Source organism: Eriocheir sinensis, chromosome 11 (assembly GCF_024679095.1).
Source record: "Eriocheir sinensis breed Jianghai 21 chromosome 11, ASM2467909v1, whole genome shotgun sequence".
Classification (NCBI taxonomy): domain Eukaryota; kingdom Metazoa; phylum Arthropoda; class Malacostraca; order Decapoda; family Varunidae; genus Eriocheir; species Eriocheir sinensis.
This window is the reverse complement of record NC_066519.1, coordinates 19,948,388-19,966,268: the sequence shown is the minus strand read 5'-3', so window position 1 is coordinate 19,966,268 and position 17,881 is coordinate 19,948,388. Positions and strand designations below refer to the sequence as shown.

The following is a 17,881-nucleotide window of genomic DNA, read 5'->3' as shown; positions in this document are numbered from 1 at the left end:
GGAAGAGCAGAGAGAATATTATAATACAGGAGAGAGACAGACAAACGAAGCAGGCAGTGACGAAGGGGATCTCATGGCATGTAATGGAAGGGAATGACGCAGTGGGGAAAGAGGGGAAGGAGGAATGACATCACAGGGACGAAGCATTGATCAGGAATAGACTCATGAGACTTTGATGTTATAATGGTGGTGGTGGTGATGGTGGTGATGGTGGTAGTGGTGGTGATTGTGATAGTGGTGATAATAGTCTGATCAAAGGCAATGAGACAGGCAGACAAAGAGATACAGACAGACAGACATAGAAAGACAGAAAGAAGGAAAGAAAGGAGGAAAGAAAGGGAAGGGAAGGGAAAAGGAAAGGAAAGGGAAGGGAAGGGAAGGGAAGGGCGGAAGGAAAGAGACAGACAGACAAACAGACAGACAGACATACACACACAGAATATGATGGCAATATAAAAAGTACAGAACTGCATTATAAACTTGGGACTAATCCAGGTCCTAAAAAAGTTTTCAAAAAAGTTGGAATATACCTGAGAGAGAGAGAGAGAGAGAGAGAGAGAGAGAGAGAGAGAGAGAGAGAGAGAGAGAGAGAGAGAGAGAGAGAGAGAGAGAGAGAGAGAGAGAGAGAGGCAGACATACACGGTTTCCCCAACACTTAAGACCTCTTGACGCTATAAATTCGATACTTAAGAAGGAATTATAGTTCTTACCCCTGAATTACTGCTGACGATAAGGTGAGCTCATATTTCCTCTAGAAGATGAAACGGCCCGACGCCCCCGGAATGAATGTTGCTTGCCCTGCGAACATATTAACTTAGGATACGAAAGGAAAAGGAGGAAGAAGAGGATAAGATGTAGACGTTGTATTAGGAGCAGGAGATCGAGGAAGAAATTGAGGGAATGGAAGATGAAAAGGAGAATTAAGAAGTAGAAATGAGGAAGAGGAGAAGTAGTTGTAGTAGTAGTAGTAGTTTTAGAAGTAGTTTTAGAAGTAGTTGTAGTAGTAGTAGTAGTTTTAGAAGTAGTTGTAGTAGTAGTAGTAATGGTCGTAGAAACAAGAACAAAGAGTAAGAGGAAAAGAAAGAAAACGAGAAAAAAATGAAAATAAGAACTGATAAAAGAGAAATTGCAGATATGAGAAAAAGAAGAAAGAAAAGAATGAGAGAAGTAGAATAAGGAAAAAGAAGAAGGTGAAAATAAAAATAATGAGGATAAATATGAAAAAAAGAAAGAAAAGAGAGAAGTAGAATAAGGAAAAAGAAGAAAATCTGAATAAATATAATGAGGATAAATATGCGAAAAAGAAGAAAGAAAAGAGATATAAGTAAACTAAGGAAAAATAAGAAAGCATGTATTATATAAAGAGGAGAAGTTATACATATAAAAAAGGAGACTGAAAAGAGAGAGAAGCAGAATAAGGAAAACGAAAAAAACAAGAATAAGAAAAAAAAGAAATTGCAGATACGAGAAAAATAAGAAAGAAAAGGAAACAGCGGCAGAATAAGAAAAAAAAGAGAATGAATCTGAAAAAAAAGAAGACAAATTATAGATAAAGTTAAGGATTAAATTCCAAAACTACTGAGAACGTGGATTAGCGGAAAGTTAAGGAGACGAGCGGGAAAATAAATAAGAAGAGATGGCAGGAAAATATAATCAGAATAAATTGGAGGAGGAGAAAGAGGAGGAAGAAGAAGAGGGAAATGCAGGATATACGAAAGCCTTTGTAAATTAAATGTTGAACCTACTTTGAAATTCAGAATGGAAAGAAGTTAAGGAGGAAGCGAAGAGGGAGGAAAACGAGATAAGAAGGAGAGGAAAGCAGATGAAAGATTGAGACGGATGGGGAGGAGGAGGAGGAGAAAGAGGAAGAAGGGGAGAAAGGAGTGAGAGGAAGAGACGAGTTCAAAGCAGCAGAAGATGAGAAATTTTGAGAAGAGAAAGAAAAGAAGAGAAGAAGAGAAAGAATGATCAGAGGAATGAAATAGTTATGAAGCTCTCTCTCTCTTTCTCTCTATCTTTCTCTCTATCTCTACCTGTACTTTTACTTACCTGCCTCCTCCTCCTCCCCTACCCCACCTCTTTTCACCTCTCTTTTCTACTCCACATCCTTCCTCCTCCTCCTCCTCCTCCTCCGTTCCCTCCAGATCAAAGAGGAAGGGAACAAAAGTCAGACGAGGGGAATAGATCACTTCTCGCGTCAAAATTTGCTTCATCCAATTTCCCTCGAACAATGTTATACAGTATTTTTTTTCCTCCTTCCCTTCCGTTTTTTTTTTTTTTGTTTGTTTTTGTTTTTCTGCCTCGTTGTCAAAGGTGCGGTGTGACGTGTGATGCTGTTCTATTTTTTTTTTCTTTTTTTTTCCTCACCCTTTTTGTTTATATGTATTTTCTAGTTTTCCCTTCTGTATTTTCCTTTTTTCCTTTATCCGTTCTTCTATATTGTCCTTTGATATTTTTTTCCTTCCTGGCCTTTATTTTCCTTCTATATTTTCATCTAATTTTGGTACTTTTGGCTTTTTGAATTTTCACTTTTCTTGTTTAACTTATTTCTGTTTAATTCTTCTTTTCTTCATACCCAGAAATTTCTAATCGAATGTTTTCCTTTCTCTCCACGTATAGATTCACGTATATATCAACTATAATATTTTCCTCTTATTATTATACTTCCTCTATTTTTTTGGTCTTTGGTTCGGTCTTTGCTTTGAACACCATCCACTTTATCTTCGTACATTTAATTTCCTATCCCAGCGTCTTTTTTCTATTTTTTTCTTTAATCCTTCCTTGACACGAGTAATTTCCTTTCGTATCATACCTTTCACTCTCTTTATTTTACTTTCACTTTTATAATTTGATTTCAGGTGTCATTTCTCATCTTTCTAATTCTTTCTTTAATCCTTCCTTGACACGAGTAATTTCCTTTCGTAACATACCTTTCACTCTCTTTATTTTACTTTCACTTTTTATAATTTGATTGCAGGTATTATTTCCTTCCTTCATAGATTTTCATTTCCTCCTCCCCGTGAGATATTGTTCCTGGTTGCACTTTTCATTCTCTTTTGACAGTATTTACGTTTACTTAGATTTCAGTCCTTGGTAGAAATACGTGGCCGGCACCTTCCACACCACACACCACACCGCTACACACGTTCCTTGTAAATTGATACGGTGGTCGCGGTGTCTAGTGGCAGGTAACCAGATCGGATATAATAAGATCGCACAACATCGAGAGCTTCTAACCATTTTCCTCTTTCCACTCCACACTAGCTGACAACATTTGCAACATGCCAGACTTTACAAAAATACATATTCGGATTTTATTAAGTTATCCCAGTTGTTGAAGCTTCACTCTCGCAATTCTAAACAAAATGTAAACTCAACTTATCTCCCTTTCCATTTTTTTTTCTTTCCAGACAGTAACATTTGTACCCTGACAGCACTGTTGCCAGATTATCGTACTCAGAGCCTTATATTTACCGGTTTCTGACGCCTAACTATTGCCAAAAAAACACCAATAATTAACCATTTTAACAATAACTATATATGAAGGCAGTTATTAGGGTCGAGGAGGCAGTTTTGGGGTCGGAAATCAGCAAACATAGGAGACTGAGTACGACAATCTGGCACCGTTGTATGACAGCCACCAAAAGAAAAAGTATATACGTTCTTTATACAGATGCTCGGTGCCCCGTTCCTGTTAGTCCTGAAATATTAACTAAACCTTTCCCTCTTATTTCATTTCTCGCTTCTACAGTAGTATTTAATTTTGTAGCATCAGTAATATCACAACTAACACACACACCCTTAAGTACATACATTCTTTATACAGATGTTCGGTGCCCCGTTTCTCTTAGTCCAGAAATATTAACTAAACCTTTCCCTCTTGTTTCATTTCTCGCTCCCACTGTAGTATTTAATTTTGTAGCATCAGTAATATCGCCTCACCGAACATATTCTTTATTCAGATTACAACTCTGATTCCTGCCCCAGTCCCGTCGCTCGTAAAATATTAGCTAAACCTTTCACTCTAGTTCCATTCCTCGCACTCACAGTAGTAATTTGAACATCAGCAACATCCCACCAACACACACACACACACACACACACATGTGTATATTTTTTTATTCAGATTACCACGATGATTTCTGCCCCAGTCCCGTCACTCATAGAATATTAACTAAACCTTTCACTCTAGTTCCATTCCTCGCTCTCACAATAGTATTTTGAACATCAGCAACATCGCACCAACAAACACACGAACAAGTATATATATTTTTTTTTATTCAGATTACCACGATGACTTCTGCCCCAGTCCCGTCACTCATAGAATATTAACTAAACCTTTCACTCTACATAAGAACATAAGAACATAAGAACGTAAGGAGTCTGCAAGAGGCCGGTTGGCCTATACAAGGCAGCTCCTGTACACTCAACCCCACCTTACCTCACCATCCATGGCTTTATCTAACCTCTTCTTGAATATTGTATCCCACAAACATAATCCAAGCAAGCCTGTTCCATTCCCACCACCACTCTATTAACTCTATTATTCAATTCTATGTTGTTGAATCTGAATTTGTGTAACTTAAAAAAAACTTAAAACCATCCTACCTGGCTCTTACTATCAAAAAATTATTTATTGACCCCCTATTTTTATAGCCCTTCATCATTTATAGACTTCGATCCCTTCTTTCTTCTAGAGAGTTAACTGCTGCTTCAGCCTGTCTTCATCAAAGGCAATTCTTCCCCCTGAATCATCTTTGTCATCCTCCTCTGTACAGATTCTAACATCTTGATATCCATTCTATAATAGGGGGACCAGAACTGAACTGCATAATCGAGATGAGGTCTAATTAGTGCTAAGTAAAGTTTGAGGATGACTTCAGCGCTCCTATTGCAACATCTCACCCAACACACACACACACAAGTACATATTCTTCATACGGCATACCACAATGATCAACACTTCAGTCCCGTCACTCTTAAAATATTGGCTTAACATTTCCATCTCGTTCTGTTCTCGTTCTCGTTCTTTCCCTCGGTAGTATTTGTAACGTCAATGGCATCAACCACAACACACACACAAGTTTACGATTGCTTCCCGGATTATCAAAGCGGTCGCAATCTCGGAAGCTAGAATGGGAAACCGCACAATATCTAACTTTTCTTTAAATTTACCCTCCATTTCACGATTGTTGTACGGCTTACGAGAACGGTCGCGTCTACAATCTCTCAAGTTAGAATTGAGAATGAAAAACCGCACAATATATAACTTTTTCTTTACATTTTCCATCAGTTTCAATCCCTTTCCATTTCCAACAAAGGTAACTCCGGACAGAAATATACGCGTTCTTTATATAGAGTAGCTGTGGTAGTGGCCCCAATCTGTTAAGTTAGAATTGATTATGGAAAACCACACAGTACTATTTAATCTCTTCTTTTCATTTCCCTTCCGTTTCAATCATCTTTTCATTCCCAACAACGGTAACACCATAGCCACCGGACAGAAATATACGCGTTCCTCATATAAATTAACTGTGGTCGCGGCCCCCAATTTCGTAAGTTAGACATGGGTATGGAAAAGAACACCATATTTAACTTTTTCCTTCCATTTCCCTTCCGTCAGAGCCACGGGAGAGAAATAAGCGCATTCCTTATATAGGTTTGCTGTGGTCGCTGCCTCCAATCACATATTCTAAACGGGAACAGGAGGGGCCTCACAATTCCGGAACCCCTTCAATATAACATGACCTCGGCCTGCACGCGCGAGCTGCTTGGTCCAATATCAATACCTGGCAAGTCTGACCTCACCTGACCCGGCCCCAGGCGATGGTTGGGGTGTTGGACTTGTTTGTTTCCTGTCTATCTTTGGCCTTGAACTTTGGTGTCCCTGTCTTTGTCTCTCTCTCTGTGTGTCTGTTTCTGTCTTTGTGTCTCAATCTCCGTCTCTCTCGCTCTTGCTCTCCTCCCTCCCTCTCTCCCCCCTTACTCAAACGAGACCAATGCGCTTAACTTGAGTCTTTTGGCCCAACAATTCGCTGCAGCATACCCGAGTGAGTCCCGCTGGAAGAATTGTGGGTACGAATCTGCTCTGAACCCTTTGTCGAACACGGATTTTTAGATGCACGAGAAAGGCTACACACACACACACTGCCTCGCCTGATCGCTGCTGTCGCTAAGGCTATCGCGAAATGAAAATACACACACTTGCACCGAGATTGAAATATATACTCAAGCCGCTCGTGAAGGTATTGTGATTTCTGGTCCGGCGTATCGTGCTTGGAGGAAGATGAAATCGACGTTTTCCACTACTAAAAGGAGTCGCTGTACTGGAGACTCTTGTAGTGATTTTATTTTTCTACGTTGCGAATTAGAAATAATACCTACACACGTTGTCGTACAGGTATTGACTTCTTGTGTGTGTTTATAGTGTAATAATTATGATGGAGCTTTGAGGAAGATGAATTTGTCGTTTTCCAGTAGAAGTACTCGCCGTACTGGAAATTCGTATACTGTTTCTCTTCTCCTGTGTTGTGAAATGGAAATACCTACACGCGTTGTCGTACAGGTGTTGAATTTTTGCTTTCTTTTCTCATATGTACTTAACGTGTAATAATGTAGATGGAGGTAGGAGGAAGATGAAGTCAATGTTTCCCAGTAAAAGGTGTCGCATTACTGGAATCTCATGTAGTGCTTCGCTTTTCCTGTATTGCGAAATGGACATATCTACTCACGTCATCGTACAGGTGTTGAATTTTTGCTTTCTTTTCTCATACGTACTTAACGTGTAATAATGTAGATGGAGGTAGGAGGAAGATGAAATCAACGTTTCCCAGTAAAAGGTGTCGCATTACTGGAATCTCATGTAATGCTTCGCTTTTCCTGTATTGCGAAATGGACATATCTACTCACGTCATCGTACAGGTGTTGAATTTTTGCTTTCTTTTCTCATATGTACTTAACGTGTAATAATGTAGATGGAGGTAGGAGGAAGATGAAGTCAACGTTTCCCAGTAAATGGTGTCGCAGTGCTGGAATCTCGTGTAGTGCTTCGCTTTTCCTGTATTGCGAAATGGACATATCTACTCAGTCATCGTACAGGGCAGATATTCTCAAACATTCCGGGGCGTACATACATAGATTTCACAAGGCTTTCGTAGAGGCTGTGTTCATCTCTATACAATCTTTAATGGAAGCAGGGATTGACGGGCCTATTTTCTTCTTCATTTTCTCTTTCTGCTTTCGTAGAGATTGGTTTCATTCCTTTACTCTCTTTTACAGGGGCAGTGATTAGCGGACTCCTTTCTCATTTATTTTTCCCATGAGCTGCCTTCCTTACTGTAAAAAAAAATCCTTGGGTAGTTTTATGAGCCTAGTGATAGCTTGACAAGGCTTCTACATCTTGATAAGGGAAGAACACGCATGGAAACTCGACTAACCTCCTTTGCGGCCTGGGGAAATATTTGCTGTGAGCCGAAAGCGTCTGAGATTACGAGCCCAGGTGTTGACTCCTTGCCTCCTTTGCCGAGTGTGTTTATTGTACGAGAATAAAGATGAAGGTTTTTTTTCCGCCACAAGGATTAGCTTACTTCAACGCAGGCTGCTATATTGCGTAGATTTATTTGTTTCGCGTTATGAAAATGCCTCCACACTTCCGCTGATAAGGTGTTGACATTCCTCCTTCTTGAATGAAAATGAAGATAGTTAGCGTAGAGAGAAATAGATTTGTGGTCCTTGGAAAAATGTTTGACGAAAAAGTCTTAAACATGTTCGTCGTAAAGTCACTAAGATTATTCCTGTTATTTTGTTTTTCCAATTCGAGAATAAAGATGTTGGAGGGTAAAGATGATCGAGAATTAACAAATTGCTACGTTGTGGTGTGTTGCGTTTACTTATTAATTTAGCGTTATGAAAATGGCTGCACACTTCCGCTGATAAACTGTTCGCTTTCAGAAAATCAAAACAGAAAACGTCCATTGATTTGGTTGCGTCATAAACTGTGAAGAAGTCATTATAAAAGGTCAGTAGGTTTGATAGGCAGGATCTCTTATTACGGAAGCCATGTGTTCTTTTTCAATAAATTATCTTACGTGGATGAAATTGAAGATACTTAACGCAGAAAAAAAAAAAAACAGATTTGTGGTCCTTGGAAATGTGTTTCACGTAAAAATTTCTTAAACATGTTCCTACTATTTATTTTTTGTTTTTTTTTGCGTTTCGTTCGAGAATAAAGATGTTGGAGGATAAAGATGTTGGCACGTTTTACCGCTTCGATGAATAACTGATTACGAGACAAGCTGATGTATTGTGTCCGTTGTTTTCCTAGCTCTCCGGGGATGACTTAATTATTCCGAACAAAATAAAAATTCGTTCGAACTTGCCATAACGCATAAAGGTAAATATTGCAGTTGATATTTTGACTCCCAGGAATAACTGATTACGAGGCAAGCTGATATACTGTGACCGTTTCTTTCCTAGCTCTCCGGGGATGACTAAATTATTCCTTACAGAAAAAATCCTATTTCTATTTGGCATATCGTACAGGTAGTTAATATTGCTACAGGTATTTTCACTCCAAGGAATAACTGATTTCGAGGCGGCAAGTTGATGTTTTGTAATTATTCATTTCATATTTATATTTAAGGGGACTGTGATGGTGTCCCCCGAGGCGTCTCGTGTTTCTATCCTTGTGTTGAAATATTCGTCAGAGTTTCCCACGACAACATATATTAATTAATTCATATATTCATTTTTTTTTTTTTTTTAGGATCTATTCATTTTATCTGTATATTTATTTTTCGCTTCAAGAAATGTCTAAAGTCGAGGCAGGGTGATATGTTGTTTTTACTTTCATCTTGATACTTATGAGATTAAAATCTGAGCAAAAAGTAAAGTACATTAGAATTATTGATATCGAAGCAGGTTTGTGTAGCCTTTTTCCCTGTTTTCTGGATGTTATAGATTACTACATACATAACTGTACATAAAGAACAAGATAATGTAGCCCACGGCGTTCACTTCATCTATAATATTCAGGAGATTGTAAAACGGTAAGAAAAAATAACACTGATACTCGGCGCTTATATATTTTTATCCGAAATTCCGTCGAGTAAGATTTTAATGTCGACAGAATTAATAAGAATCATACAAAACCGAGTGAGTGATTGTTATGAGGTGAACTGATGGAAAACAAATATACCAGAGTTTTATTATTTGCAGATTAAACAAAGAAGATCGTGCAGATTAAATGTCTAACTTCAAAACAGTATAATGCAAGTTCCTTTTTTTATTCTCCATGCGCTTAATATTACGTAAAACAGATAACAAACTCGTGCCTGAAAAAGGGGCGAAAATAATCATCCTTTAACATCTCACTTCCTCGCTCACAAATTCGCGTACCAAGTGAGTGTGGAAGAAATCAACTTTTTTTTTCCTCCGTCCTGAAGAATTGCTGGTTCGAGGGACGCTAATTGAATGTTCTTTCTTTATTCAGGGGATGTGTGCGCGTGCCTCAGGAAAATCACTGGGTCTCGATAACCAGGAAGCGGGAATATAGACCTGCACCCCGAGACTCCACCGGGTGCTGAGAATGGGAGGCGAGGAAGAGTAAAGTACGTTAGCCATTTCTTACTGTAGGTTTTAACAGAGCCATAGAATAGAGTTTGTTATTTATAGATTAAACATGGTAAGCAAAGAAGACCGTGGAGAAAATGTTTGAATTCGAGACAAAATGATGTACTTTCTTTTTTAACAATCTTTCTATAGGTTTTAACAGAACCATAGAGTAGAGTTTGTTATTTATAGATTAAACATGGTAAGCAAAGAAGACCGTGGAGATAAAATGTTTGAATTCGAGACAAAATGATGTACTTTCTTTTTTAACAATCTTTCTATAGGTTTTAACAAAGCCAGAGAACAGAGTTTGTTATTTATAGAGTTTGTTATTTATAGATTAAACATGGTAAGCAAAGAAGATCGTGGAGGTAAAATGTTTGAATTCGAGACAAAATGATGTACTTTCTTTTTTAACAATCTTTCTATAGGTTTTAACAGAACTATAGAGTAAAGTTTGTTATTTATAGATTAAACATGGTAAGCAAAGAACATCGAGGAGATAAAATGTTTAAATTGGAGACAAAATGATGTACTTCCTTTTTTTAACAATCTTTCTATAGGTTTTAACAGAGCCATTGAGTAGAGTTTGATATTTATAGATTAAACATGGTAAGCAAAAAAGATCGTGGAAATGAGATGTTTGAATTCGAGACAAAATGATGTACCTTCTCTTTTTAACACTCTTTCTATAGGTTTTAACAGAGCCATAGAGTAGAGTTTGATATTTATAGATTAAACATGGTAAGCAAAAAAGATCGTGGAAATGAGATGTTTGAATTCGAGACAAAATTATGTACCTTCTCTTTTTAACACTCTTTCTATAGGTTTTAACAGAGCCAGATAATAGAGTTTGGCTCCATGCTGTTACTAAAATCGGCGCCCGGAATTCGAATTGATGCTAATACAATAGTGTTTTTTGTGTGTGGTTTGGGTACGTCTTCAAGATCCTGACGATACCTGGACCACCAAAAAACATCGAATCGTGGCAGCATCAGTTTGAATTTCGTCCAGCTTTTTTGGTAACAACATGTAGCCTGTGATGAAGTTAGTCGAACTCTCCTATTCTATGGCTCTGGATTCTAAGCATGTATACAGACAAGTGGAACTGTTATAATACGGTCATTAATAAGATAACAATCGATATGCTGTTGCTAGTGACTCTTAATAAGCAAGAATAAGATAAAAATTGAGATCCTATTTTTGGTTGGGCCCGGGCGGAGTGGAAAATTTTAGGCGGCTTTTCCGATACCCTACGCCCCTGTTCACCCAGCAGTGAACGGGTACCAGGTATTAATCGGGGGTTGTGTTCCGTCTCCTGAGATATGTTCCCTTCTCATATAATTCCTTCCCCCTCTGTCTCTCTCCGGCATATGACCACAGATGTTGCGCTAACTAAACGAAACTTTCCAACTTTTCCTATTATTGGTGGGTCCTTAAAAACAATAACAGGATGAAATTCGAAAAGTAGTTATTACGTTAAGGCTTTATATAACAGCGGTACATTAACAAAACTATACTTGATTAGAAACTAGCCAGCCATCTTGAACTAAAATCACGGACAGCCAAATCGTACGCTATATTCCAAGTCTTATAATGAATAGAACTTACTCGATATCCCGAATTAAAACCGCAAATAGCCAAATCAAACCAGTGCGTATCGGCGAAGCTCTTAAGCCTTACGTATCAGCCTCAGAAAAGAGAAACATGCAGACAAAAGTTACATGATAAACATACTCCTTTGTCTGTGAACTCAAACTGCAGAGAGCCTAACACCGAGAGAGCGTAGCGGTGGAAGTCCCGAGCCCCGTGTTTTGAAAATGTAGGACGTGCCGGATGAGGAGAATTAATGCAGCCGAAACATGAACAAATCTCTCGGGCTGAAACATTTAAGCTATGGAGGGATTCTTTCAACAGCTTATAGTGGACCGTTCGAGTGTGGGGGAAGGTGAAAACGACAACGGGAATTCCTTTTTTTCTTTTATTCCCAAAACGACGTATATTTTACCGAGATTTTTAGGTTTTGTGTTTCCCTGTTTTATTTCATTTATTATTTAAGTTGGTCATAATTCTTTTTTTTTTATTATAGTATACCATGTTTTTTAGGGTTTCGTTCTCCCTAATGTATCTTTTTTTCATTATTTCTTTTTTTTTTAAGGTCATCATAATTCCTTCATTTTTTGTGTGTGGAATTATGTTTTACCAAAGTTTTTATGTTTATTTTTTCTAACGTCTTTTTTTTCATTATTTAACTTCGTCCAAACTCATTCTTTTTTTGTGGAATTCGATGAAGAGTTAATACCCATTTTTCGACGGATGATAATTTTGCTTTTTTGTGGGTTCTGTTTTACGTGGTGATGGTGGTCGCTAAGTGTATTTATTTATTTTATTATTACTCAACATCATAATTCATTCCATTTTTTGTGTGTGAATAAAAAATAACTTCCCCTTTTCCAGCAATGATATAATTTTGTGTTGGTGCGTGTATTTTTCTCTGTTTTGTTAATAATGAATTGTTTGTGGTCCTCTCTCTCTAGTTTTAGATATGAGTAAACGTATAAGACTTGCATTTCATACTTTACACACTAGGAACATATCGTCACCCTCATAAAAATAATCGCCTAAGTCATTTTTCAGTGATTTCCAGGTTTTTGTCTACATCAATTTTCCATCATGTGACGCCCAATTTTGTAGTTGCCTTCGTCATTCAGGGTTTGAGTGTTCTAGAATTGGCCTTTTCATTCCCTCCTAAATCTTAAGCCAAATGAGGTAATGACAGTTCTTTTCTGATTTCCTGAAAAGTAGAAAATAATGACTTACGCGGTTTGTTTACGAAGGCGACGACATTTTACGAGGCTCTCTTTTCCCCTGTATTTATTTTGTCAACGTATACGTAAAATATGCATCTTACTGTGTTATGGAGTATTAATTTTTTTGTGGGTGAGGTGGGGGGGGGGGGGTCATTAGCCAACTTATATGATTAAACTTATTCATGATAATAACAACAACAACAACAACAACAACAACAACAACAACAACAATAACAACAACAATAATAATAATAATAATAATAATAACAACAACAACAACAACAATAACAACAACAACAACAATAATAATAACGGTATACTGTCCAGGAACATTGTGTCTTGTCTTCAACTGGTGTTCCTCATACTCTTGTTACGTGTTCTTCATGTTCTCTCCTCGCCACTTAACACCAAAACACATAACTAACTCTTTTATGACCTAATATTTTCTGCTGTAAAGTGCTAGTCATCCTATCCGTCTCGCCGTGATAGATTCAGCATTGTTTTCTCCTTCTATCTTTCTTCGGTACTTGTCTTTCTTCACGTAACTCATCCGTCATGAATAAAAACATCAGCTCGTACATAAGACCGTTCCAACGCCTTTGTCAGCGTATTCGATTTTGTGACGTCAAACTTTCCTATAGCGACTACGGGATGAGGGAAGTTTCATCATCAAAGATTCAGTAAACATCACGCATTATGGCTTGTTGATGAAGAATGTGCATTTCGTTTTGTTTGTTTTTGTTTTTGTTTTCTACACCAGAGGAGACAGTGCAAGGGCGTAAAAAAAAAATCATTATAAAAAAAGCCCGCTAGTACTGCTCCTCTGTGCTCCTGACTCTATCCTCTGTGAGTGAAAATACATCAAGGAAACGCGTTATAACAAAGCCGAAATGAACGATGTGGCAGGCCATATCATTTGCGGAACGGAAACACAATTTGAAGTTAATAATGACGCAACGTATGGATGGGATATATATAGCACACGAATATATAACAGAGTATGTAAATCCCTCCCGGCTTATAATGTCATCACACAGCCGGCCGGACGATTAACTTGATAACACGAAACACTGGAACGTTGTCTAACTTGCACGTTTGATTCACCCGACCCTGCTCGCGGCCCTAAAACTGTTATATGTGGTTTAGTTTATGCAACTCTCCTATGTGTGTGTGTGTGTGTGTGTGTGTGTGTGTGTATGGTGGGGCGGAGGCATTGTTTGTCTCTCTCTGTTACTACTACTACTACTACTACTACTACCACCACTAATACTACTATACTACCATTACTACTATTACCACCAATACTACTACCAATACTAATAATGATAATAATAATGGAAAAGGTCATAAGTTACCAGCTGTGTGCCTACAACCCGTTTAATTCACCCTTTTTTTTTTACAGGCATTTGTTTGTATAATCAGCAAACCGTATTCACAGTTCGCGGTCCGGCATTGTTTTGTTCGGCGCGGCTCATGAAAAGTTCCCTGCACGCCCGTAAACTAGTGTTGTTGACCCCTAAAATTCCTAATCCCGTGGAGGCTCCGATTTTAGCTCATTGCTCGCCGCTGGGAATTTTTTTTTTTTTTTTCGTCTGAAACGCCCGAAAAGGTTCACCGTTGTTTTTTTTTATGCATTCCTCTCTATTATCTGTCTTAATCGCCCCCCAAAAATCATCATCCACTACTTTTTGGAGTTTTTTTCTTCTATTTCTTGTCATAAATCACTAAAATATGTTCACCTTTTTTCGTTTTTTTTCCTATTTCTTCTTCCTTTCATATTTTCTCTTTTCTGTTAATCTCCAAAAAACGGTTCACCTTTCTTTTTATTTGTCATTACTCTCTTCATTAATCGCTACTGCCGCCGTGGTGAAGTGGTCAGCGTTGCTACCTACAAATCCGCGGGCCAAGGTTCGTATCCCGGTCCGGACAGGCGGCATGCACTGGTCCTCGTTACACTTTTTTTTTTTTTTTTTTTTTTTTTTTGCCTCTGACCCTCGAAAATTCACCGTTATCTGTCTTCATCGCCCCCCCCCCTAATTCACCATTTTCTACTTATTGGTATATTTTTTTTTTCTTGTCTCTATCTAAAATATGTTCACGTGTTTTGTTTTGGTCTTTCTTTTCGTTTACATTCTCACTCAAATATTCTTCACCTTTCCATTTTTCAGTATTCTGCATCACTCCAATATTCCTTTTTCCTGTTATTCTTTTTATGTGGGGCAAGGCAGACGATTCATAATTCCTAATGTGCCCTTAGTAACTTTTCTGTATACATTTTTTTTCTCCTTGTCTAGCCTTTACTTCCTCCTTTATTCTCCTCTTAACTTCCTCCCGCCATAGTATATTATTTACAACACCCCAAAACTTTTTCTTTATTTCAGTCTGACAATGTGGGGTTTTTTTTACAGTGGATGAGTCATTACTTTCTCGGACACTGATTTTGGGGGGCATCTTTTTTATATATATATTTTCGTTCCTGTCCGCTCACTCACTCGTGCTGGAAAATTATTATAAACAGTCGCTGTGTACTCGCGTGTACCTTTAAATTTCACTGGTGCATGCTTTTAATTCATTTTGATGCGACAGAGGAAAAAAAGGCGGCATTGTTATTTTTATTACTGCATTTTCTTTCCTCTCGACGCTCACTTTGAACTTCCGAAGTGGACAAAACAGCGAGTACCAACTTAACGTTTATTCGTTTCATGATTTATTAGAATTTGGTGCCACAACGAGAGCTGTCTATTATTTCTATTATTATCTATTATCAGTATCTCTTACCCATAACTTATCATTACATATCTATTCTATTCTCTATTTATATTACATTATATTATCTCTTACTCATCTTCTCTAACTTACTTTAAATTATGCTACAACGAAAAGAGTATTATCTAGCTTATTATCTATTATTATTACCTATTACAATCATTATCATTATCTATTTTTTCATGGTTTATTATCACCTTATATTTCCTCTTACTTGACCCCATTCTAACCTAATTCATAATCCATTCAAAATAACTAGACATACAAGCTCCACCCACTTCCCAAATCAAGTGTTCTCATTGGCCAGATCGCAAAGAAGCCACGCCCCCTCTCAAATTCAGACTGCATGTGATTGGTGAACGGCGGAAGGTGTCAAATCTTATTAGTGACTGTTGGTGTTGTGAATATTAGTAACAAAAACAGAAAAACAAGAAAAATATAAAAATGCTTGATACAATGTTATGAAATACGTGGAACAGCTTAATGCAAACTTTTGGGTGTAACATTGAAAAGGAGTGAAGAGGGATTTTTCTTTTATTTGTGTATGTGTGAAAGAGTGTATGAAAGAGAGGGGAGTGAGGGGGAGGAGGAAAGAGAGGGAGGAAGAAAGGGAAAGAGAGAGAGAAAAAAGGGAGAGTGGAGGGGAGGCGAAGAAAGAGAGGGGAGGAGAGAGAGAGGGGGGGAAGGGAATGAAAGAGGGAAAGGAAGGGGGAAGAAAGAGACAAAATGAGAGAGAGAGAGAGAGAGAGAGAGAGAGAGAGAGAGAGAGAGAGAGAGAGAGAGAGAGAGAGAGAGAGAGAGAGAGAGAGAGAGAGAGAGAGAGAATTACATAGATTACATAGAAAATCAGACCACACAGACCCCATGGTCCAGACTAGGTGGTCTGTCCTTAAACCTAAGTGATTTTACATTAATCAGAAGGCTCCAAAACGTTGCATTTCTACTCTAGTTGATATTAAGTTGAAGGAAGTGACGGTCGAGCTTTTTTTTGAAGGAGTCAATCGTGTTACACTGGACCACTGATGGTGGGAGCTTATTCCATTCTCGCACTACAACGTTGGTGAAGAAAAATTTGGTGCAGTCTGAATTTACTTGTCTACATCTGAGTTTTATGCCATTGTTCCTCGTGCGCAAAGTGTCATCGATCATAAACAATGTTGATCTGTCTACATTCGTGAAACCATTAAGTATTTTAAAACATTCGATCAGTTTTCCTCGGAGGCGACGTTTCTCAAGAGAGAACATGTTAAGGGTGGAAAGCCTTTTTTCGTAGGATTTGTTGCGCAAGGAAGGGATCATTTTCGTTGCCCGACGCTGAACACCTTCTAATTTAGCAATATCCTTTGCATGGTGGGGAGACCAAAACTGTACCGCATATTCCAAGTGGGGTCTGACTAAACTATTGTAGAGCGGAAGTATTACATCTTTATTCTTGAATAAAAAGTTTCTTTTAATGAAGCCCAACATTCTGTTCGCTTTATTTGCTGCATCGATGCATTGCTGTGAGAATTTTAGGTTTGACGCGATTTTGACCCCCAAGTCCTTGACGCATTGAACGCTTTTGAGTTTAACGCCGCGCATTTCGTAATCGAACTTCTTATTCCTCGTTCCAACTTGAAGGACCTGGCACTTGTCTACGTTAAAGAGCATCTCCCATCTATCCGACCAAGCTGAAATTTTGTGCAAATCCTCTTGGAGGCTTTGCCTGTCTTCGTCAGTGAGAACCGAGTTACCAATCTTTGTGTCGTCTGCAAATTTACTAATGCGATTATTGAGTCCAACATCCACGTCGTTGATGTAAATAATGAAGAGCACTGGGCCAAGAACCGAGCCCTGAGGGACGCCACTAGTGACCGGCACCCACTCTGAGTTAAATCCGTCAATCACTACTCTTTGTTGTCTGTTGCTCAACCAATTCGCGATCCATTGGTTTACTTGACCGTCAATACCGATTTGCTTTAATTTGTAAAGTAATTTATGATGTGGGACTTTATCAAACGCTTTCTGGAAATCAAGATAGACTACGTTCAGTGATTTGGTTACGTCATAAACAGTGAAGAGGTCGTTATAAAAGGTTAATAGGTTTGATAGGTAGGATCTTTTGTTTCGGAAGCCATGTTGTAAGTCCCCAATTAATGAATGGCTTTCAAGGTAACTCACAATTTTGTCTCTAATTATGCCCTCTAGTAGCTTACCTACAACCGAAATTAGACTAATGGGCCTGTAATTACCTGGTACTTTCTTGTCTCCTTTCTTAAAAATCAATGTCACGTTAGCCTTTTTCCAATCCGAAGAGACGATGCCTCGTCGCAAGGACATATTGAATACGGTTGTGAGGGAGGAGAGTATTTCGCTCTTTGTTTCTTTGAGCAGAGTTGGATATACTTTGTCAGGTCCAGGACTTTTATTTGTTTTAAGTGATTGGAGGGCTTTAAGGACTTCATCGGGTTTTATTTCAAAGTTAGGCAATGCATGCTCGGGATTTACATTAGTATTGGTGTTGGTGGTAGTGGTGGGAGGACTGTCAGTATTGAACACCGAGGAAAAGTAATTGTTTAATAGGTTTGCAACGTGTTGGCTGTCAGTCACTAGTGCACCGTCGCTGTTTGTTAAAGGTCCAATTCCACTTCTGATCGCCTTTCTGTTGTTTATGTAACTGAAGAAGGATTTCGGATTATTTTTACAGTTGGCTGCAA

The 17,881-nt window shown here is 38.3% G+C and overlaps 1 long non-coding RNA gene across 4 annotated transcripts in view; it reads left to right on the top strand.

Annotated features, from left to right (window-relative positions):
• LOC126997041 (uncharacterized) overlaps nucleotides 1-17,881 on the top strand; it is a 264,289-nt gene that overhangs the window by 87,383 nt on the left and 159,025 nt on the right. For all 4 annotated transcript variants that reach the window (XR_007751861.1, XR_007751860.1, XR_007751862.1 and 1 more), the window contains exon 2: nucleotides 9,491-9,608. This is a non-coding gene — a long non-coding RNA (uncharacterized LOC126997041). The remainder of the gene's footprint in view (nucleotides 1-9,490; nucleotides 9,609-17,881) is intronic.